Source organism: Pleurodeles waltl, chromosome 1_1 (genome assembly GCF_031143425.1).
Source record: "Pleurodeles waltl isolate 20211129_DDA chromosome 1_1, aPleWal1.hap1.20221129, whole genome shotgun sequence".
Lineage (NCBI taxonomy): Eukaryota > Metazoa > Chordata > Amphibia > Caudata > Salamandridae > Pleurodeles > Pleurodeles waltl.
This window is the reverse complement of record NC_090436.1, coordinates 811422140-811436308: the sequence shown is the minus strand read 5'-3', so window position 1 is coordinate 811436308 and position 14169 is coordinate 811422140. Positions and strand designations below refer to the sequence as shown.

Below are 14169 nucleotides of genomic sequence, written 5' to 3'. Positions count from 1 at the left end.
AGTCAAATGTTTTTAATGTTGCTATGCCAAAGCCAAAATGACAGTTACCTATTGTCTTTAGAGCACATTTCACCAGAACGAAAGGTGCTTCTATGGCTTTTTTTTTAGGTAACATCCCAAGAGCAGACATAGTTAAAGCTGCTACTTGGTCTACACCACATACATTTACTAAACACTATTATGTAGATGCTTTAGCACAAGAAGAAGCCAATGTTGGTCAAGCAGCACTTTTTCACGCAATTCCAGCTCCTGCAGGCTAGCCACCGCTTACTTGGAGGGACTTGCTTTACAGTCTATGCAAAGCATGTGTATCCACAGCCACCCATGCCATCCAATGGAAAATGTTACTTACCCAGTAGACGTTTGTGGCATGTAGTGCCGTACATTCAACGCGCCCTTGTGGCCATTGCAGTTGCATACTCATGTAAATAATATAATATATTATATATATATATATATATATATATATATATATATATATATATATATATTTCTCTTCACTCTTATTCTTTCTCTACCTCACCTGTCTGCCGGAAAACAATCTAAGAAAGGACTCGATGCCCATGCTTAGTATCACAGAGAGGGGGAGTTACTTGATCTTGTGACTCAAAAAGATTCTTCTAACAAAACCAACTTGTAACACTCCGGACCCAACACTAGATGGTGGACTTATGCAAAGCATGTGAATCTACAGCACTACACGGTCACGAACAGATGTCTACTAGGTAAGTAACATTTTCCTTACTGAGTCTTCCAATATTTGCGTCATTTTTCAGGATTTTTATCTTTTCTTTCAACTTTCATGGACTCCTAACAACTCCTGCTTCAGTGAGTAGTTTCAGGGATTTTTTGACTTTCTTCTAACCCATGACAAAAAGTTGACCTGTCATTGTTATAGATGAGGCAAAGAGATTTCCCTTCAAAATGTATTTCTCTTGTGAACAACAAGAGATATATGCCAACCACCCTTGGATCAAATGCCTATTTTGTTTACCACCAAAGGTGTAAAGGCCTCCCACTGTGATATTTGTCATACTTTTATTTTAAAGACCCACAAGGACTGAAGGGAAACTGGCCTTTTTCCTTTTGAAGATGAATAATTCTCCCTCCGAAATAGATGCCCCCTCATCGGGGGATGATTTCTTGCCCAGTGATGTTATGTTAACTGTATTTTCATAGCATGCTATCATCCATGAGGGTATCCTCGCTCTGTAGCAGGTGTTGTATTTGAATAGCGTCGGATGGGTTTACTTAAGGAGCAAGGTCTTCAGTTCTTGTTGAATTCAGGGAGAGAGGAATACCCTCTGTGTTGCTGGAGTCTTTCCAGGCTTTAGGATCAATGTAGAAGAAGGCATGACCTTCTAATCTGCTTTTGGTATGTGTGTAGTGTGTACTAGTGAGATTCCAGCAGAGAAGAGGTGCCTGGAGGAATGGTGGGATTGGTAAGATGTGATGTGGGCCCATCGTGGGAGATTGAGGAAGATTCTGGCTGCTACGTTCTAGCGATCTTTAGTCTTTTTGTGTGTTGGTTAGCTATTCCTGTGTATAGGCTTCTCCGTAGTCTAGTGTGCTTGTAGTGAGAGTTTGGGTGACAGTTTTCCTGGTGTTGTTCTGTAGCCACATGATGAATCATCTTTGGCATCTTCATGGTGTTGAGACAGGACAATGCAACTGGTTGACTTAGGCGGAGATTTCCAGTTTGCTGTGTATAATGATTCTAAGGTTTCTTACTTGTGGACTGGTTGTGGGAGCAGGTCAGAGATCTGTCGTCCACCACATGAATTCGCAGGGCGAGGTGTCCTTCCTGAAAACCACCAATCTGGTCATCTCTTTGTTGAGGATGAGGCAGTTAAACTTCTTCCAGGTGGACACTTTAGTCCTGGATGCAGTTAACTTGCTCCAGGTGCTGACTGTTTTGTCAGTTGCTTGTCTTCTGCGGAGGCAAGGATATTGATGTTGTGAGCAGATGGGTGACGTCTGCCAGCAGTGTAGAAGACTTCAGAGGTCTCCATTCACGTGATAGTGCATAAATCCAGCTTCTCAGACTGTCAAAGTTCCTCCATGCACTGTCTTCGAAGGGAAGCCTGTTGTGATGAAGGAAACACCGTTGACTTCCTTGTGAACAACTATGTCTTTGGTAATGGGTCCTCTGTCGATGACTACTTTCCCATCGACTATGTCTTGATATAACCTACTCATTGACAGCCGTATTCATGTCACCATCAACAACCTTGTTGATGATAGCTCTATAGATGACACAGTCAATGACCATGGCACGTGGCTTAACCATACCTCTTTCACTGGAAGACCTATTGTCTTTTAAATGGATTCAGACTTTGCCATTTAAGGTGCAAACATCAATACATATTCTGAATCTGGAACTTGAAGCGGACATTAGTGACTAAGGGCAGTCAGTTCAGACCACAGGTTTATATGCTTGAATTGTGCCCCTTGAAAAAAGTCAAGAGAAGTTAATGAGAAACAACCAAAGTTTGACAAACGCTGCAGAAACTATAAGCAACCTTTCGATGCCAGGGGGCATTGCTGGGACACTCTTACGATCCTGGAGTCTCTAGCCATCCATATTGCCCTTCAATAAACCATTGAATCCTTTGAAAAGTTGGTTCTGCAGAAACAGCTCAGCCAACAGTGCCTCTTCAGCAGCTTTGTCATTAGAACAACCTGGACCCCTTCCTAAACAGCTGCCTTTGCCAGTGTGCCCAGTACCACCACAGCACAAAAGTGTGTTAAGATTAAAATCAGTAGGACAACAATCATGGGATCAATCAGAGAAATTTTATAACAGGTCTACAGATGATCTGGAGGACAGGGATTATCACCAAAAGAATGACGATCAGCAACAGAATTAAAACATCTTCTCAAGTCTACATGAAAGAGCAGCCAAACGGTTTGGCCTACTTACAGTGACAACGGAGAAAGAATGTTTCCTATGTGACTTCATGAAATAGCTGATGAAATCAGTAGTTTCAATCCCAATTCTACATTACATCTAGAAGGAAGGGCTAAGACGTATGAAGAAGGCTGCTGTTCAGGGCTCTCATTCAGCATGAAAAAAAATATAGGGCACCAGGATCACTGACTCCCATGCCTTTCTGGTCATAGTAAGCTGTTTTCCATCCTCATCCAGAGTCGGAGCAAAGGAGGTCCACAGACCCATTCACAACTGTCTGTACTCCTTAACAGGGATGGAAAGTGTGCATGTAAACTGGGAAAGAATGTCTACTCCATGACTGCAACATTCATCAAGAGAACAAATCACTAGCCATTCTTGGTCAGTAAGACCTCCAGAAGTTGTACAGTATTTCTCCTCTGGTTGACCCTATACTAAAGGACAGAGAGACTGAAGCCAAATCCATTGTTATGCAGGGGATGCATGCTGCTGCAGCAAGAATAGATGTGGCCTTGGATGTGTCAAATCCAGGTTTCTACAAGTTAGGAAGAGCTGCAGTACCTAGAAGACAGGGCCAGCTATCTGCCTTGAGATGGAGGCCAAGATTTGTGACACGTCTTTTTACAAGGAGACTAAACATTCTCTGGGGAGCATTTGAACAATTCCATAAAATCATTAAAAACAGATGAACAACCTTCTATTCGTTGCTCTAGAATTTTGAGTGGATATTGAGGTGATTCTGGTCAGTATGGACACATTATTACTGCTAAAGGCAGTCAGGATACGATGAGGATTCCACCTCAGGCAGAGCTCAACAGTGAGAACAGAACACATGTTGGAATTCCTCCAGAGGGTATCTTGTCCTCCTCCAGCAAAGGAAACATCCTTTAATAATTAAGAACTGCAACGGGAGATCCTACTCCTGTCCTCACTGCCAAGAAGAAAGAAACAAGATCCCTTCTGCTGAGAAAGAAGATAGGACATGGTGAGTGACTCTGTACCTAAGGAAACTCAAGAAGTTCTTCAAACAGTCCTTTCCATTGTTAACCCTTCAAGAAGTAATTTGGTTGCTTCAGGAAGATGAGCGCCTCACATCCCTTGCTTTAAAAGATGCCTTCTTCCTCTTCCACATGCACCCAAACCACAGGCCTTCTTTGAGTTTCTCAAATGCATGGCAGAACTTTTAATTCAGAGCTAGTCCTTTCCACCTGAAACTCATTTCTGATTGTTGCAAATTATCTAGCAGTGGTGGCAGTCTTTATTCAGAGGTAGGACCACCAGGTATTCCCATTCCTGGATGATTGGGTGGTGAAGCACTAGAGGAAGCCAGCGCCTCCTCCTCCACAAAGGTTTACATCAACCTGTTCCATCAGCTGGGGCTGATGCTCAGCGTGGATAAATCTGCCTCTCATTCCACAAGGCTTTATTTTCTGGGAGCAGTTCAAGGTGCACAGCTAGGGCAGGTATTTCGAACACCAGAATACATTAGAAAACTATAGATTGTTACTGCAAGCCTCAGCAGAGGACGTACAATCACATGCCATTGCTGGGTCTCATATCATCCTGCAAAGGGCACATACCATTCTGCTGCTGGCCAATGACGTATATTCAAAAGGAGCTACAACTCAAGTAGCAACAAGTGACAGGCTTGTGAGACAATATTGTGCTAGAAACTCCTAGTCTCAAACAAGGGCTTCTGTTGTGGTAACTTCCAGAAAAATTGAACTCAGGCCTCCCTTTTCTAGGGCAGGATTATTATGACAAAAGATGGTTCAATGGAAGGTTGAAGAGCTCATATGCAGGAGCTACCCACGAGAGGCTTGTGATTGGAGGAGGAGAAATTATTTCTCATCAAAGTCCTGGCCATGTACACAATCTAGTTAGGTCTGCGTGTGTTTCTACCACTATTAGCAAACCAGGCTTTCTAATTGAAATTAACAACACAACCTCCAGGTTTTACATCAGCAAAGGAGGCATGAAAGCCCACACTCTGAGAGGAGGCTCAACTGACTGGGAGATGGCAAGCAAAGTAGATATCTCTGTAGAACATCTAAGAAGGATTTTATTTTTTGATAAAGATGCTTTATTGTTTTCCAAAAAGAGATTTACAAAAACATTGCCAAGCCAAGTGATACACATTATTGCATAGCGCCCTACTGTGCGCATAAAACTTATTTCAGAGTTAATAGGATCACTTGGGATGAGTAAAGCAATACGAAAGAAACAAACCCAAAGGAAAAGGCGTGAGAGTTGATTAAAGGGAAAAGAGTGAAAAAGGGTGAAAAGAGTGTCTCCTGTCTACAAGTGATTCGTGGTATATGTTATAAATTTTGGGGGCGTTTTGGCGCCCTGCGGCCAATCTCGATCCTGAGTTTGCCCTCCGTTAGTCGACCCCACTCAGTTATGCGGGGTAGGTCTCCCCTAGGCCCAGAACGAGATTGAGCAGGAGGACCAGGCCCACAAGTATTTGGATTGGTCAATGGAATTGGTTTTGGAACGTAAGTGTAAATTGGGATCCCATGTAACCTAGTCCTCTCCCAGGGGCTCCCAACCTCCCCAAATCCCATTGTATTTGCTCGGGCACCCCCTGGCCTCATACACCACTCTCTCTTGTTGTGCACACAAGTTCATCCCCCGCTTCCATTTATTTAGGGATGGGGCTCCCTCTGTCATCCATTTGGTCATGATATCCCTTTTGGGTACCAGACATGCTATTCCCACAAAGGCTCTCTTCATTCTTCCCAAATCTGTGTCTCCCGCCACCCCCAGTAGGAACAGGAGGGGTTCGGGGGGTAGGTCTGTTTGCAGGGCCTCAGAGATTTGGGCTGCAATCTCTTTCCAGTATTTCTCTATGATCGGGCATAACCATGTCATGTGGTAGAAATCTGCTCCCGGCTGGGAGCATCTAGGGCAGGCAGCTGTGGAGCGGAGGCCCGCCTCGCATAGTCTCTTGGGTGACATGTATACGGCGTGTAAAAAGTAGGATTGTATCAAACGGAGCCTGGAGGATATAGTTAGGGTCCCGGGGGCTGCCAGGGCATCACTCCAGTCCCTTTCTTCTATTATACCCACCCATCCTTCACACTTGTTGCGAAGTTTGGTCATGGGGCTAAGGGTGTTGGAGATCAATGAGCGGTACATTTGTGAGATTCCTCCCTTGCCCAGTTTGCCCATCAGTATTTTGGCCTCCATTGGTGAGTGGTCTGGCGTGGGTGCGTCAGTACGCATGTGCGTCATTAGAGCATGACGAATCTGAAGGTATCTATAGAACTGTGACTTGTTCATGGAGAAAGTGCTCTGGAGGCCCTCAAATGATTTCATGTGTGAGCCCTCCCAGACATCTCCAAGTGTGGAGATTCCGATTTCATCCCATTTCTGGAATCCCTGCAAGGTCAGGAGACTACCATGCCATAGTGGGGTTTGACCGGTGATTCATTTCCACCAACTGGTAACTCTCTGGGCCTCTCTCCATCCCAGGAGCGTCACCTTGGTCACCTCTGGGGTGCAGTTGGGAATAGGGCATCCGTAAAGGGCGTCGAATACTCCAGCGTATAGGGTTCAAATCTATAGGCCGGATCCGACCAGCCTCCACTAACCCAGTCGTTCACAACAATGAGTTGCGTTGCAAGGTGGTAGTAGTATAAGTTTGACATCGCAAGGCCCCCCTCACATAGGCCACGTTGGCATGTAGCAAGTGCCAGCCGCGGGCGGGCGCCTTTCCATAGAAATTGACGGATCATAGAGTCCAGGTTTTTAAACCATTTCTTGGGGATTCGGAAAGGGAAGTTTTGCAGCAGATAGAGAAATTTGGGGAGGACCATCATTTTGAAGAGAGCGACTCGCCCAAGTAAGTTAATGGGCAAGGTTTGCCAACGCAGAAGGTCTGTCTTGGCTTTAGCTACGAGGGGTGTCACTTTGAGTTCCCACGCTAACTCTGGTACAAGGGAGACTGAGATCCCCAAGTATTTAAAATTATTTCGTCGAATGGGGATGGTTTGCTGCCAATCTATGCAATCCCTCGCCGGGTGTAACGGAATAAGTAGGGACTTACGGTGATTCAGGGTGAGGCCGGATGCTTCCGAGAAAAGATCAAGCAACTGCAGAATGCGCGGACCGCTTGTGGCTGGGTTCACGACATATACGAGAACGTCGTCTGCATAGAGGGCCATGCGGTCTTCGGAGCCAGAGGGCCAGGACCATCCCTCAATCAGAGGGTCCTCTCTGAGCAGTTTGGCGAGCGGTTCTATCACTAGCGTGAAAAGGAGTGGGGACAGGGGGCAACCCTGGCGCGTGCCTCTTCCTATGGGGAAAGAGTCCGACACCGTTCCATTCATCTGTACTCTGGCCGTCGGCTGAGAGTACAGGAGTTTCACAAGGTTCCTAAATCTGGGGCCAATCCCATTGCCCCTCAGGACCTGATGTAGGTATGACCAATCCACTGTGTCAAACGCCTTCTCAAAATCGAGGAGGAGAAGAGCTTTCGATGAGACGGCCAGGGTATCACGGTGTGCCAGGGCCAGGTGCAGGCGTCTGATGCAATGCCTGGTGCTCCTGGTTGGCATCAAGCCTGATTGGTCCTGGTGGATCAGCGCTGAGAGGGCAGGTTTTAGCCTTGCTGCGAGGATCGAAGAGAGTATCTTAACTTCGACGTTTAGAAGGGAGATAGGGCGGTAGTCTGCACAGTTCCGTGATGGTGGTTGGGTTTTAGGGATCACGGTAATTGTGGCTTGGTCTATACCTATTGGGAAATGGCCCTTGCTCTCGGCCTCCTCATACATGTTAAGGAGGTGTTGCCCTACTGCGTCGCCGCAGCTTTTATATAATTCGACTGGTAAGCCGTCTGGGCCGGGGGTCTTACCCGAGGCCAGCTCGGTTATTGCGGTTGTCACTTCCTCTAGGGTTAATGGCTCTTCGAGCACGTCCTTGACTGTGGATGATACCTTAGGAAGGGTGATTTCGTCTAGGAGGGGAGAGTCCCTCTCTGCTTGTGTCCGTGGGTGTTCTTTGTACAGGCGCACGTAGTAAGCAGCGAAGCTCTGTGCAGTGTCTCTAGGGGCTCTGGATAGCCCTCCGGACCCGTCCGAGATTTCGGGTATAATTCTGTTAGCCATAGGACGTGTGGCCAGCCAGTGCAGGAGTTTCCCGCTTTTGTCCCCCCATCCATATACTCGGGCGGTAGAGGCCATCCACATGAGCTTGGCCGATTCTAGGGTGAGGGCCTTGACCTCTTCGCGAAATTTCAGGAGCTGGCGGAGGCCCTGGGCCAAAGGAGAGGCCAGATGCCTGCGTTCGTAGTGTAGTGTCCGCGATTCTAGTTCGGCTATTTGGGAGATACGACCTCGCTCCCGCACTCGGATGAGGTGTTTGGCGTGGCCTCTAATTGTTGCCTTGCATGCTGCCCAGACCGTGCCCGGCGACTGCACTGAGCCTACATTATCTTCAAAGTACTGTATCAGTCGGGTTCTCACTGCCTCTTTATACTCCTCCTCCTGTAAGTACCAAGCGTTTAGCCTCCAAGTGGGTCTGTGAGTCGGATTAGCGTTGCCAAGGCGCACCTGTACCGGTGCATGGTCGGACACCCCATGTGGAAGGATCTCTGTTCCTGTAACGTTAACTATGTCTAGTGCGGGGGCGAGTAGGAGGTCTATTCTGGCGTGTGACCCATGTGCCGCTGACATGTGCGTGTATTGCCTAGCGTTGGGGTGCCAGGTTCGCCATACGTCACACAAACCGAGGCTATCTGCCCAGTCTCTGAGCGTCGACGCTCTGGACGAACGGCCGGCTGTTTTATTTCCTGATACATCTAGCTCAGGGTGTAGTACTGCATTGAAATCCCCTCCAATGAATGTGGTACCCTGGGGAAGGTCAGCTATAATCTGTTTGAGGGAGGCCAGAAAGGTCTCCAAACCCCCGGGGAGGCGTATACACTTACCAGGTTTAAGGGTCTCCCATGTATCAGCCCAGCCACCACTATGTATCTACCCTGTGTGTCGGCATGTGTGGCTGTTATTGTAATGGGCAGAGAGCGGTGAAGCAATATAGCCACACCCCTGGAGCCTCTAGAGAAGACCGCATGATGGACCCTATTGTATCCCCCTCTAGCGAGCATGGGACATTTGGTTCCAAGGAGATGCGTCTCCTGTAGCATAATCGCCGCGGGGGCATGCCTGTGCAGGGTGCTATATATCGCTGATCTCTTAATTTTGTCCAGTAGGCCGTTTACATTCCAGGACAGAATTTTAATCATTGGAAGCTGCATATGAGTGAGGTTAAGTGAATGTGAGCTGGGTCGTGCCAAAGGGGTGCCTCTCCAGGTGTTTTGTGGCGCGGGACAGGAAAGAAGAGGAAAGAAAGGAAAAAGGAAAAAAGGGAACCCTCACGGGTCAAGAAACCTAAGCATACATTAATTTGTAACTGTGGTGTAAACACAACTCCTCCCAACTCCCCCCCCCACCCCATACTTCCACCCAAGAAGCATCTGTCGCCCTAATACCCATTTTAACCAGTTTTATCTACTAAACCTGGCGTTAGTGTGGAGTGATGGACCCCTCCTGAAATACGGATCTCCTGCAATGTTTGTTTAGAAGGTTAGCCTAAGTGCCCCTTTTGGGCATCAGAGCTTAGTCTCGCAGCAAATATTCAGTATATTCTCGGCGAGTCCCCGACAAGCGCCCTTCCAGCAGGGCCCCGCCGTCCAGTTCAAGCCAAACAGGTTCTTCCGCCCAGCGCCTAGGACAGGCCCGGGTCGTCGCCACTAGGCCCCTGGCTGGTGTCTCTTTTATCTGGAGTGAATCCAGTCACTGTCTCTGTGTTCGATTCTGGTGTGACCTGATCTTCACTCATCCGGGTCGCCGGTTCTGTTCCGCCTCGGCCTCCGCGTCTTCGGCTTCTTTTCCTCTCCCTCCTGGGGAGCGAATGGTCCCCGGTCGAAGCCCTCGCCTGCTCCTTGGGCTCGCTGCTAGGTCTCCGGGCCTCTTCTGTTAGCCATGTCCATGTCTCCTCCGGCGAGTCGAAGAAGTGAGCTTTTCCGTTTAGGATGACTTTCAGGCGTGCGGGGAACAACAACATGTAAGAGAGCTGCATGGCTCTTAGTTTTTGCTTAACCCACTCGTAGGACCGGCGTCTGTTCTGTACCTCGCGGGTGTAATCCGGAAACACCATGATTTTGTGATTGTCCCATAAGAGATCGGTCACATGTCTGGCTTCTACGAGAACTCTGTTGCGGTCTCTAAAGTTAATAAAGCGAGCTATCATCGGCCGATGCGGGCCCCCGGGGGGTGGCCGGGGGGCCAGCGACCTGTGGGGCCTTTCAATCGAGAACCACGGTGACGGCGACTGGTCTGGCATCCAGGATTTGATCCAGCTCTCCAAGAACTCGACTGCTTTATTCTCTTCCACTCCCTCCGGAAATCCCACAAAGCGCAGGTTATTCCTCCTGGAGCGATTTTCAGCGTCCTCCGCCCTTCGGTAGAGTTCGCCAGTTCGGGATTGTAGTTGAGCCACTTTAATTTTAAGTTCTGCTAGGTCGTCTTCTGTTTGTGAGACTCTAGTTTCAACCTCTGTTTTGCGGCCCACAGCATTCCTGAGGTCTTGCCTAATGAGGCCCATGTCCACACAGACCTCTCCTATCTTGGACTCCACTGCCAATTGTGAGGACTGAATAGCCATTAGGATTGCGCTTACTCCGTCTGGTGTGGAGGTTCCTGATAGCGTTGTAGTCTCTCCGTGGGGGGGCGCCGGGACGGTATATTGTTCAATTTTTTGCTGCGAGGCTGGGGGCTGCCTGGTGGCCCTGTCCTTTCCCATTTTGTCCCTTGCTCTCTCTCGGTCTGTGGGCAGGTCGCTCAGAGGGTATCGGAGATCTTGCTGCAGGATGAGGACTGAGAGATAGTACCTGCTTCGGCTCACCTCCGGCGTCTGCCAGGTGTCTGTGTAGGTATCGGGGTCCCCGCTCAACGCCCCCTTCGCGGCCATAACAGGATTTTCACTGGAGTCAGTAGGGTCCGAGCACCAACCTAGGTTCTTCAGGTAGCCATTCCCTACTAGATAGGGGGTTCATTCCTCAGGTCCTGGACCTCTCTCTCTGATGGCCCTCGTGGGCAGGCCTCGTTTCTCCGAGTGCCTCCCCTGCTGGATCGGGCTCTCTTTAGTGTCTGCCGGGGCCAAGGCCCCGCCGGCAGCTCAGGGCACGCGCTGCACCCGTGGCGGGTCCGCTCACCAACCTCCTCCAGGTGAGGGAGCCCAGGATCCTCTTTCACCCGTGGCCCCAGGCCCAGGCCGAGCCCACGCCAGGGGCCCGCCTCAGCCGTGGGGCCAACCTCGGGCCCAGCGGTCCTCCCTCGGGCCCGGTCCCCGACGCGACTCACCAGCGGCCGGCAACGCCCGGTCCCGCTCGGCGCCCCCGTGCACTGGGTCCAGGACACCGCACCCGGCTCCAACAGTCCCAGGCTCTGGCCACTGCTCAGCTCTCCGTCCCGCGGGCCCGCCTCGAGCCTCGCCGACACCGCTCTTCTCTCGCCTCCGGGCCCGACCCTCACCAGGGCACCCTCCGGCGTCGGATTTCTTCCGACTTTTCAGCCCCAGGTCCTGCGGCACTCCAGGACCCACAAGGGGTCTCCTGGGTTTTCGCCACGGGTGCGGCACGGCTTGGCCTTCCGGGCGGATGACGGAGGGGTCCAGAGCACTCTTAGAGTGCGACTGCCATCTTGACGCCCTTGGCCACGCCCTCCCTACGAGGGATTTTAAAAGAGCAGGCAGATGCCCTCAGTCTCTCCTTGTGGAATTTACTGCGATTGGGAGCTTCACTATCAACTACTCCAAGACATCTTTGTCAAGTGGAGTTATCCTATCTTAGGCTGCTGTGCCATCATGCAGAACAAAAAATGACATGCAATTAGTACTGACGGGCAATCCCGCCTCAGTGACCTGATTAAATGTCTTCTCCTATGCGTTCCTGCCAGGGTTCCTTGGAAGAACAAGACAGAGTCATGTTAATAATTCCAATAGTTTCAGCAAGGCGACACTCATTTTTGGTGCACTGAAACGCCTCTTCAGGAACATAGAAGAAGCCTTACACCATTGCTTCAAGTCACTGTACCTAGCTGTTTGATATCAGACCACCTAAAATTCAGGCATATGGATATCTTGACAAACTGCAGTGGCATTCCTGGCACACGTGTGCACACCTGCTACAGCTAAAACCTTAGAAGCATTTCTGTCGCTCGTCAAAGAATAAATGGCTAAATTATATTTAAAAAATGTTTTTACAACTTTATCAATTTTCTTCAATAACACATCACATTTGGTAATAGAAGAGTGCACACAGATAATCCTGAGAAGCAAAACGAAATAGGAAGATACAGGAAGATATTTGTTGCTAGAGAAGGTGCGGATAGCAATTTAGCAAATGACATAGCTTTTCAGCAGTGCTCCTATGGGATACATGAACATCAGTATCACTTTTTATAATTCGTCAAGGGCAAAATCCTCGGCTGCAAATTTGAGCCAGTAAGAGTGTGGAGGTAAAAATATCAAGGGTACTTTTATAAAGGGCATAAGGAATCATCTTGAACATGCTGCCACTTGATTCAGGGACTGTGCCAAGCTAGTACTGTTGAACGCAGTCATAATTTTGATAAACCCTGATTGATGGAGTTGGATGAGAAGGGACCATACTCATTTTAAGTGGTTCACCAGCGCTTTTGTGAAAATCTTGACATCATATTTAAGGAGTGCTATCAGCCTTATTGAAGAACACTTGCAGGGATTCTGGTTTTGTTTCAGCAAAAGCATCATTGCTGTACTTATCATCGTGGGTAGAATAGCCCACTAAATTAAATATCTTTCTTTGAAGTCCCACTAGACGACTAACATAAGACTTGTAAAATGCCTCAAAGGAGCAAATCTCGTCGAGGATCCTTACCAGTCACTAATCATGCATTTAACTTTTTGAGATCTTATGGGGGAAGTACACCTGGAAGCCACCTACATTGAGGAACTGCTGATCTCACCCAGGTAAATAGATTCCATAAGGTACAACAAGGTGGGTGCACCTTGTCAGTTACGGCTGCCCATCTGTGGAACAGGTTGCCACCTTCTCTCAGATCGTCTACTTGTTGAAATTTAGGAAAGTTTTGAAGACCTGGCTTTTTTCCTAAATTATCAAACCTCCCCTGCACACCAACCCTGCCTTATCCACTTTTTTTTCCCAGACAATAAAAGCATTCAACGCCAGGATAACAGTATGGTGACAGTTGCACTAAACAGATGGTAGCAATAAATAAAATAGAATTAGAAACAAAGGTTTAATTAACCCAGTTTCTGGGCAGGAATGCTCCCCTGTATCAAGAAGTTGTTATGTGCTGGTGAATCAGCTAATATTCAGGAGGGAGTAGTAACCCGAGAAGACTCTTATGATGATGATATTCATGTAAATTATTAATTTCCTATGTCTTATTTTTCATTTCTCGATTGTGTGTTAGTTTCTTGTGGATCTTTAAGGCTAATAGTCTGACCACTGTGTTCCCCTTCTTTTAATCTCTGTTGGGTGTATGTGAGTTTGTCTCAATCAATAAAACGTCTTGCTTGACACAACTCTCTATAGACTTTCACCAAGCCCTCTAGTCTGCTTCATTGCAGGATCTTCGATTTAGGCCTCAAATACCTGTTGCCTTTCTCTCTGACGACATCTACTGCATGACCACCCTGGCTTCATATCACATACAGTCGCATGTTACTTCCCAGTCAGCATTTTCATTAAATTAATGACCCAGTGCTTTGATTGGTTCTTTCAGAACTATATTGCAAAGTGCAAACTTGTTCATAATCCACAATATTTGATGTTGATGAATCTGGCTGGTGGAGTCCAGTTCCAGTTTTATTGGGGCATTGCCTGCCATTGCTGGTGTCTCAGTGGATGTGGCTGTTACTTTCAAGAAATAGGGTTTTGGAAACTAAAAATTATATTCTGGAATATGACCTGGGTGTGTAACAAAGGCAAGTATTGGTCAACCAGCTAGATCTCTCTTCTGGGACCTTTTGGCTATGCCAATAGTTTTTAGCGATGCTGATTTATTACCAGTTCAGTCTCTTGTTTATAAATTTGGTGTCATGACAAAGTGCCTTTCAGTTTAACTCCTAATGTTTTTTTAAAGAATATGTTGTTAACTTGCTAGATGTGTACGGTTGATTTAGAATTATAGGGGATGTGAAGTAATCCCTGCTTGGTGCGGGTTTCTGTTACCTTTAGATTGGAGGGC

The 14169-nt window shown here is 47.9% G+C and overlaps 1 protein-coding gene across 5 annotated transcripts in view; it reads left to right on the top strand.

Moving 5' to 3' along the window:
* SMARCA2 (SWI/SNF related BAF chromatin remodeling complex subunit ATPase 2) overlaps positions 1-14169 on the top strand; it is a 1363970-nt gene that overhangs the window by 229639 nt on the left and 1120162 nt on the right. The gene's annotated exons all lie outside the window — the stretch shown is intronic.